This window comes from Gracilinanus agilis, chromosome 3 (assembly GCF_016433145.1).
Source record: "Gracilinanus agilis isolate LMUSP501 chromosome 3, AgileGrace, whole genome shotgun sequence".
NCBI lineage: Eukaryota > Metazoa > Chordata > Mammalia > Didelphimorphia > Didelphidae > Gracilinanus > Gracilinanus agilis.
In genome coordinates, this window is record NC_058132.1 from 65,026,454 (window position 1) to 65,036,822 (window position 10,369).

Genomic DNA, 10,369 nt, shown 5'->3' on the forward strand with positions numbered 1-10,369 from the left:
TCTATTCTAAGAGCCCCAGTCTGACATTCTGGGTTCCCCTCCCCAGCTTTGACATTCCCTGTTCTAAGATATCCCCTAGCTCTGACATTCTGGGTTCTAAAGGTCCTCCCAGATCTCACATTCTTTGTTATAAGATACCTGACATTCTCTGTTCTAAGCGTCTTCCCAGCTCAGACATTCTGAGTTCTAAGATCCTTCCCAGTTCTGATATTCTGGGTTATAAAGGTCCTCCCAGCTCTCACATTTTCTGTTCTAAGGTCCCTCCCAACTTGTTTTGGCCTGGTTCCTTGAATCACCTTTTCTCTTGCTCTAGCCCGGAGCTAGGGCTTGGGGAAAATTCTGGGAGACTCCCAATTAGCTGAGCTGATTAAGGTTTCTCCTGTTGCCTAAAGATGAAGTCAGTCTTCGGGTGTTTGTTTTTAACCATGTGACTCCAGGCAGCTCTCTACCCACTGGGCACACTTCTCAAAATGTAGAGCTCTTTCTAGGCAGGGGATCCTCAACATCTCTTCACTTGTGGGACAGACAGCTCAGTCTTCTGCCTCTTTGGTAAGAATCCCTTACAGCCAGAGAGAGGCAGGAACTTTTATTAAAAAAATGTCAATGTTCCCTATTCTCTGTCCTTGGTTATTCAACCAAGCACCCAGCCTGCCTTAAAGCCAGTTTCCTTTATTCAGTGACCTATGACTGTTCTGCTCCATTCATGGGGTAGTTAGATAGCACTGCGATCAGAGTTATTGAACTTGGAGTCCAAAAGACCTGGGTTCAAATTCTGCCTCCCATCTTTTCTAGTCACATGACCCTGAGAATTTACTTAACTTCTCAGCCTTAGTTTCCTCATTTGTGAAATGAAAAGAAAATTAAATGTAATAATATTTGTAAAGTGCTTTGCAAACCTTAAAGTGGTATATAAATTGTGGTTCAGTGGTTTCAGTCATGTTTTCTTGGCAGAGATTCTGAAGCGGTTTGCCATTTTCCAGTTCATTTTCTAGATGAAGAAATTGAAGCAAATGGAGTGAAGTGACTTGCCCAGGATCACACAGCTGGTAAGTATCTGCACTCTGGTCTTCATCAATCCACTGAGCCACTTAGCTGCCTTCTAGGGAATCAGAAATTAAATTAGTTGCCCAAGGTCATATAGCTAGGAAGGATCATCTTTACCTCCCACCATATTGTCTCTCACCACCTGACATCTCCCTTATGGGCTTTAGCAATGAGTATACTAAAAAGAACAAAATGAACAGAGCAGAAATCATACAAAGCTCCCTGGAAACACACAGCAGAGAAGCCTTGGTTTCTACCTCGAAGGAGGCTCCAGAGTTTATCTAATCAGGGGCAGCTAGGTAGATCAGTCAATTGAGAGCCAAGCCTAGAGATGGGAGGTCATGGGTTCAAATTTGACCTAGTTATATAACCCTGGCAAGTCACTTAACTCCCATTGCCTAGCCCCAAACACTCTTCTGCCTTGGAACCAATATAGAGTATTGATTCTAAGATGGAAGGTGAGGTTTAAAAAAAAGAAAAAAAAGAGTTTAGTTCAGGTCGTCTTCCAGTTTAGTGCGGATTCCCTGAACTATGAGTCTTTTCATTGCCTGATGGGGAAGAATTGACTAGCTGGGAATTGTTGAGAGAGAATTGAGAATACATCCAAAAGGCAGCTTCAGCTTCCTTCCTTTTCTGCTACAGTCAAGTAGGGACTTCTTTGAGCCATTCCCATAGTTGGGTTCGATTGAAGTTGTCTCCACTTATATTCAGAGGTTGCTGTAAGCACATGGCTGTCTTCTCTTCGCTCAGATTCTTTCCTTCCTGGTAGGAGGTGAATAAGTCCTCCAAACGTGAATGTATCCAAGTAGCAATGCAGTGAGTTTGGAAGGTCCAGAAGTGCCACCATGGCCCTCTGGCAAGTGGGGTGGACAGCCAGAGTCCACAACAGCCATAGGAAGAGGGAGGTGACAGAAACGAGTTTGAAATAGACTTTCTGGGCAAGGAGCCAGGCCAGAACCTGAGCAACAGCTCCCCTGCCTCTACTGACCATGGAGTTCTGCCATTCAGGCATGAGGGCTCAGCTGAACCCTCTGCGGATTTTTTGTTCTTAGGTGGGCAGCCGAGATCTTGGTTGGGATCTCCATGGCCTTTTTTTAAATTTTATTTATTTTTTTTATTATTTTAAACCCTTAACTTCTGTGTATCGACTTATAGGTGGAAGAGTGGTAAGGGTAGGCAATGGGGGTCAAGTGATTTGTCCAGGGTCACACAGCTGGGAAGTGTCTAAGGCCGGATTTGAACCCAGGACCTCCCGTCTCTAGGCCTGGATCTCAATCCACTGAGCTACCCAGCTGCCCCCTCCATGGCCTTTTTAGATACTTCTACTGCCACCATTATATGTTGCTATAAAATGTCAGCCCATAGCAACAACAATAATAATAAACATTTATGTAACATTTACTATGTACCAGGCATTGTACCAAGAGCCTTTACAACAATTATCTCATTTGATGTAAGCATTTATTAAGCGCCTACTATGTGCAGGGTACGAGGAGCTAGGGGACAAAAAGGAAGGCAAAAATAGCCCTGCTCTCATGGAGCTCACAGTCTAGTGGGGGAAATAAAGGAACTGAGGGGCAGCAAGTGGTTAATTGATGTGACCACAGTGATGCCATCTCGGGGCTCATTTCTGGAGCTGGCTCAGTTGGCTTTCTATTCAAATATGGCTCTAGTTAAAATTCTGTCTCATGAAAAAAAGTTTATCCAGTTGTGGAAATGAAAAGAAAACCATATTGTATTGTTTGAACTTAGTCCTTTATGGCTAAGAAACTGGCCCTCTTGTACCTACTGTTTTAGAGACCCTTAACCAAGGACACCAAGGACACCAGGGACCTGGGTCATGTTGACCAGCAGCCCAGTCAGATCCAAGATTGATAGAAGGCGTTTTCTCATAATTGGGCATGTCAAACAACCCACGTGTCTTCTCTGAAGACCAATCAAGCTATTCTTTTGATTGTATACAGACACTGGGGAGGTCCAAGATCCTCTTTTCCTGAACTTGGAACATATCTGTTCACTGTCCCCCTTTCAATTTAGAAAGTCCCTAATCTTTCCTCCAATGAGAAATCAGATCACCCAGTGCTGTGTTGTTTCCTTTTAATTAATTGGCCTTATGGGTTAATTGTTTTTAATGTATAAATGTCTGTCTCCCCATCTATTCAGGGTTTAGCTCTAAGCTGAGGAAAGACCTGGTCCTGATTTATTGGGTGATTGCTATGTATTGCTTAATAAATTGATTTAGTGGTAAATAATGCATTTTATTAATTTAATTAATTGATAATGGGGGAGTTAGGTGACTCAGCAGATAGAGAGCCCGGTCTGAAGGCAGGAGGTCCTGGGTTCAAATCAGACCTCAGATACTTCCTAGCTGTGTGAAGTCACTTAACTCCAACTGCCTAGCCCTTGTTGCTCTTCTGTCTTAGAACTCATACTAAATCAGAAGGTAAGAGTTTAAATACCACACACCCCTACTTGCTAATGCTCAGAAGAGTGAACCTTTGTTTTCTCAGTCATTCCTTCTTTCACTCATTGCAAAGACAACATGAAAATGACTATATACATTTTTCGTAGATGAAGGTAATCATAGAGGGAAGATAATTTGAGGTCCCTTTCAGCCACCCCCTCCTGGATGATGCTCTCCCCTCTCTCAATTCTTTTCTATTTGTCTGACTCCTCAGACTTTGCTGGATTATCATCAATGTCTCATTTTCATACATGTGGGTATTTTCTCTCTCCATCCTTTCATCTCCATCCTTTCTCCTTGGTGATCCCATCAAATCCTATAGTTTCAATTATGACAATTAGATCTAAAAAGCCAGTTATAGTCTTTCTCTTGAGTTCCAGTCCTCTATCACCAGCTGCCTATTGAACATTTTAAAACTGGAAGCTCCATAAGCACTTGACCGCCACATGACCCAAACAGAGTTCATTTTTCCTCCCCAAACCTATTCTTACCAACTTCCCTACTTCTGAACTCCCTCTTTCCCCCTATTCTCTTCTCTTTTACTCCATTCTCTAAAGAAGAGGTGGTCTTTCTCCTCACCATAATCACCCCCTGCACTTGTACCCTGAGTCCCCTTTCCTCCCAACTCTTCCAGCAAATTGCCCTCATGATCATCCCCCTCTCTAATCTTCTATCTTTCCTTATCCATTAATTCCTTCCCTACCACTTAAAAGATGCTTAGTTCTCTTCTAATCTAAAAAAAAAAAACTCAGTTATTTAACCCAGTTATCTTCTCCAGCTATTTCCTGTACTGATTCTTTTCTTTCATAATCAAACTCCTAGAAAAAGCTGCCTGTATTTGATGCCTCTCCTTTTCCTCTTCTGACTAATTTGTCAGCCCCTTGCATTCTGGTTTCTGGCTTAATAATTCAGTTGAATCTGCTCTCTCCAAAGTTAGTAGGGCTCTTCTAATGATCAAATTCAAAGACTTTTACAATTTTAATCCTCCTCCTTCTTGGCCTCTTTTTACCATTTGACACCATTGGCTACCCTTTCTTCCTGCATCTCTGCTCCTCTTTGCATTTTTGTGATACTGCTTTCTCTTGGTTTTCTTTCTGCTTGGCTGGTAACTTTTTTCCAATCTCCTTTGCTTTAACATCATCCATGTTCCACTTCTATCTGTGGATATATCCTCAGGCTTTGTTCTGGGTTTGCTTCTCTTGAATCCTCACATACTCTCTCACTGAAGAAGTTCAAATATCATCTCTATTTTATCATCTCCAATATTACCAGTTCTCTACATAGCAAACCTTAGTCCATCTCCTGAGGTCAAATCCCCTATCCCCTATTACCTGTCGGACATTTCCAGCTGGATGTCTTCTAGACATCTCAAAATCAATTATTTCCCAAATAGAACTCATCATCTTCTTTTCTCCCAAACCCACCCCTCTTCCCTATTTCTGTTGAGGGAAATACCTTTCTTTCACTCATTCAAGTCTGTTGCCTTGAAGTTGTCTTTGACTCATTACTCTCCCTTACTTTCCAATCCAATTAGTTGTCAAGTCTTGTTGAGTGTACCTCCACAATCTCTCTCCCGTAAGAGTATCTTTTTCCCTTTGTTTATAAGAAACATGGAATCTAATTCAGGTCCTCATCAACGTTCACTTGTCATTTTGCAATAATAATAATCATAAGAACCATAGCTAGAGCATTCCAATAGCATTCTGTGTGTCAAAGCACCATGCTAAGTGCTTTACAAATATTATCTCATTTGATTCTCATTACAACCTTGGGAGGAAGATACTATTATTATTCCCATTTTACAGATAAGGAAACTGAGACAGACAGAAACAAAGTGACTTGTCCAAGGTCATATAGGTAATAAGTATCTTGGGCCAGGTCTTCTCAACTCTAGATCTGGTGCTCTGGCCATGATGTCATATCATTGGTCCCTCTGGCCTCTGATCTGTTAAAAACACACCATCTGGCTGATACCTCTCTTTTTAAAACTAAAATGAAAACCCTTCAAAAAACATAAGATGAAAACTCCTAAACACCATTCCCCATGAAGTCTTTTTTTTTTTTTTTAAAGCCTTAATTTCTGTGTATTGGCTCCTAGGTGGAAGAGTGGTAAGGGTGGGCAATGAGGGTCAAGTGACTTGTCTAGGGACACACAGCTGGGAAGTGTCTGAGGCTGGACCTCCTGTCTCTAGGCCTGACTCTCAATCCACTGAGCTATCCAGCTGCTGCCCCCCCCTTAAAGTCTTGATGCCCCTTAATCAGTCTATATTTTTCCTTCCTTTTTAATCTTGATACTCTCTTGGCCGTTCTTGTTCAGAAGTGACTTGCTCAGGGTTACAGCGTCTAATGAGTGTCTGAGGTGAGATATGAACTCAGGACCACCTCCTTTTAATCTAAAATCTGGAGTATGGAGTCTCTGATCTCACTAATTTGACCCATTGAACATTGACATTTCTGTGTTTTCCATTTCCATTTCCATTTATTTATCCAGGATAGAATCAAAAGCTATCTTTTTCTTTTCCATAGCTAGATGGCTTGGTGAAGAGAGTACTGGTCCTGGAATCTAAAAGAACTGAGTTCAAATGTAGCCTTAGACACTCACTAGTTGTGTGACCCTGGGCAAGCCACTTAACCTCTTTTTGCCTCAGTTTTATCATCTGTAAAATGGGGGTAATAACAGTATAAAATGTAAGGATTAAATGTTAATGGTTTGGATAAAATATATGAAGATTATAAATAATAGTGATGGTTGCAGATTCAAAGTATTATTGCTCAAAGTCAAAATGACTTTAATAGCTTTTGTTTACAAAAGAGGTGGAAAGAGTGAAAGCAGAGAAATACAAAAAGGTAGAGAAGACATCAGCCTATCTAACTAAATATTGCTCTGGTGCTCCACTCAACCAGGGTTCACAGATTCCTGGCTGATTGAGTTTCTGAGGGTGTAATTTCTCAAAGTGGTTTGTGAGCTCTTCTACCCTAGTTCAAGCTTTTGTTGATTTAATCGAAAAGTAGACAAAGGAGAGTTAATCCTGTCTTCACAATTTAGTGAGGTACTAAGTAGGGGTACTTAAGTTATTGTTAACCAAAGAGTTAACTCCAACTAGGCAAAGAGAATAAAGGATTCCCTTTCAAAAGTGTAAACTCAAAGAGAACAAAGAATTCCCTTTTACACAATAAGGTAATAAGTGCAAAGCACTAAGCACTGTGCCTGGCACATAGTTCTATATAAATGTTAATCATTATTATCAAGGATGTTACCTTCTTTTAGTGAGTCATTCATATGCATACACTCCACAGTTCAGTCAAATGAGCCTTCTTGTTATTCCCAGTATACTACTTTCCATCTCCAATTTCTTCCTTGCTTGAAATGTTTTTCCTTCCTCACCTCTACTTCTTAGATGTCCTAGCTTTCTGCAAAGCCCAATTTATATGCCCCCTCCTTCTACAAAAGGCCTTTCTTGATCAGCCAGTTGCCAGTGCTTTCCCTTTCTTAGTATTTCCTTTGTATATTTGTTGTTCAGTCATTTCAGTCATATCCAATTCATGGCAACCCTATTTGGGGTTTTCTTGGCAGAGAAACTAGAGTGGTTTGCCATTTCTTTCCCCAGTTCATTTGATAGATGAGAAAACTGAGGTAAACAGGGTAAGTGACTTGCCCAGGATCATATAGCTAGGAAGTATCTGAGACCAGATTTGGACTCAGGAAAAAGAGTTTTTCCTAGTGTTCCAACCACGGTGCAACCTGGCTGGCCTCTCTTTGTATATATTTGGTATTTTTCTGTTTACATATTGCCTTTTCTCAAGAGAATGTAACCTCCCCAAGGGCAAGAGATGTTTCATTTTTTTTTGTTCTTTTATTCCAAGCAACTAGCCCAGTATCTTACCCATAGTAATTAATGATTAATTATGAAATAACAATGTCTAATATTAATGAATACTCAATAAATAAATAAAAATTTATTAAGAGAACACTGAAATTATATGATTTTTTGATTCCATGGCATATAATTGTGGGGAGAGTAGGTTGAGGTAGAAATGGCTTTTAGGTAACTGCATGGTTACTGTAACTACTTGAGGCTTTCATCCGCCAACATGGAAGGTCAGGATTGTCCTCAATCATCTTAGTTGGGGAAGTGGGAAAGAGGTAATCAGGCTTTGGCTTATGCTGCCCCAGGGAGTCAGAAAGGCTGTTTAATCATTTATAGTGAGGAAATATCCTTTCCTAGTAGGGAAGCCAATTTGTGAAACCCAACAAAAGATTAGGAGGTTGCCCACAGACTATTTGGGAATATTGTGGTTCTCCTGCTGACTGGCTGGGGCTCCTCTCCTTGCCATATTGGAAATTTCCTTTCCTGTTTTCTCCTATTTTTTTCCTGTTGGTCCAAATGCTCTTTCAAAGGCCTGTGTGGCAACTTTTACATCAAAAGGCCCCTGATTTTATATCAAAAGAGCTCCCATCTGATCCTTCATCTAATCTCTTAGCACTTTGTACTCCTGCTATGTACTTATCAAATTTTAATTTTTATTATATTTATCTGTGTACCTTTCTAATCTTCCCTCCTAGGTTTTGATTTCCTTGAGGGAAGAAGCATATCTTAGTCCCTTCCCCCCAGCTCCAGTGCTTAAAACATAACAGGTGTTTAATAAAGCATATGTTGAATGAATGAACACTTTCAATGAGATGGCCTCTAGGAGTCTTTCATCTCTTTCAGCCTATTACCACAATCAGCAAGGTAGGGCATTCAAACTGTACCATCAGAAAGTCAGTCATTTTTGTGCTTAGCCCTAAAGAAGGAACCCCATCTCTCTCCTTCCTCTGAAGTTGCCTGCAGGTTTATAAAAGCAGAAGCAGGCTAGCCCAGGCTTTGGGACAGGTGTTAGACTTGTCTCTCTTTAGTGATTGTGGAATTGAGAAATTTTTTTAAACCTTTACCTTCTGTCTTAGAATCCATATAAGTATCAGTTCCAAGGCAGAAGAAGGGTAAGGATTTGGCAGTTGGGGTTAAGTGATTTGTCCAGGATCACACAGTTAGAAAGTGACTGAGTTTAGATTTGAACCCAGGTCCTCCCAACTCCAGACTTGGTGCTCTGTCCGATGTACTACCTAGCCGTTCCCCCCTCCTTTGAGAATTTTGGAAGGAAAGAATGATAGGGAACCAGAGGAGAGGATTGAAATGTAGATACCCAGGAAAAACCACAGTATTAAGCAGATGTCCCAGAGCTACACTGCTCAGAAGCCTGGTTGCTCTCTACTTTTATAAGCATTTTATACCTTTATACCTTCTTTCTTTCCTTTCCTCCTTCCTTTCCTCTTTTCCTCCTTCCCTCCCTCCCTCCCTCCCTCCCTTCGTCCTTTCTTTCTGAAAGCTTTTTAAGGATAGGAGGGATCATCATTTAAAAAAAAAAACCCTTTACTTTCTGTCTTAATACCAGTTCTAAGGCAGAAAAGCAGCAAGAGCTAGGCCAACAGGGTTAAGTGACTTTTATCTTGGTATAGGATGTAACATGTTGATTGATCTAAACCTAATTTTTCTCATACTGTTTTCCAATTTTCCCAGCAGTTTTTGTCAAATAGTGAGTCCTTGTCCCAAAAGCTGGGATCTTTGAGTTTATCAAACACTAGCTTGCTGAGGTCATTTACCCCTAGTCTATTCCACTGATCCACCCTTTTATCTCTTAGCCAGTACCATATTGTTTTGATGATGACTGCTTTGTAGTACAGTTTAAGATCTGGTACTACTAGGCCCCCATACTTCCCATTTTTAGGGTTAAGTGACTTGCCCAAGGTCACACAGCTAGGAAGTTTTTGAGGCCGAATTGGGACCCAGGTCCTCCTGACTCCAGGTCTGGCACTCTATCCACTGTGCTACCTATATGCCCTTCAAGGGACTCTCCTTATATGTTTGTAGGTAGCAGGAAATAAGCCTATAGATACATAGAGATTAGAAATGAAAAATGGGGAGAGAGTATGACTTAAGGGGCAAGATCCCTGAGGAGATAGAATTAGGGCACAAGTTGAAGAAAAACAAGCCACTTCACCATGGAACAAAGGAATAGGGAATGAGGTGATGTAAAAGATTTTTGAGATAAAGGGGAACTAATGGCAGATGGCCTTTGTTTTCTCAGAAAAGTAGGAGGCAAGGTCCTCTACTGATAATATTGTGAGGAGCACTTGGTAATGGAGGGCAAAATAAGTGAGATATCCACAAAGGGCATTTGGTATCAGAATAGGATCTTAATTTTAGCTGCACTTCCTCTCTCCTTCGAGAGTCATTCAAAGTGGGTCTTTGTTGATAACAGAATGTAGGAATATTTAAAGCATTTGTTAGTACTTTGCTTGGCTTGTACATTTTTTACTTTATTATTTCTGTACACATTTTAATTTTTTATCCATTTGTACTGTTTTCCCCTTTGGGGAGTGTAAATTTCTGGAGGTCAGGGACTATTTCCTTTTCAGTGGTTTGCACTTCCACAGTCATTTCCACTGCAATTGGGTCCTGTGATTGCAAATGGCTTCTGAAAGATAGCCTTTAGTAAATGCTGAGGGGGCAGGCAGGTGGTTCAGTGGATTGAGTCAGGTCCACTGACAGGATGTTCCTGGGTTCAAATTTGGCCTCAGATACTTCCTAGCTGTGTGACTCTGGGAAAGTCACTACCCCTAATTGCCAAGTTCTTAGTGCTCTTATGCTTTGGAACCAATACTTAGTATTGATTCTAAGATGGAAGGTAAGGGTTAAAAAAATAATAAAATGATAGTGAAAAATTTTTTTAAAGTGTCTAAGGCAGGATTCAAACTTAGACTTCTCATGACTGCAAGTCCATGTTCTATCTGCTACCTCATACTTGCCTATGAATGAATGA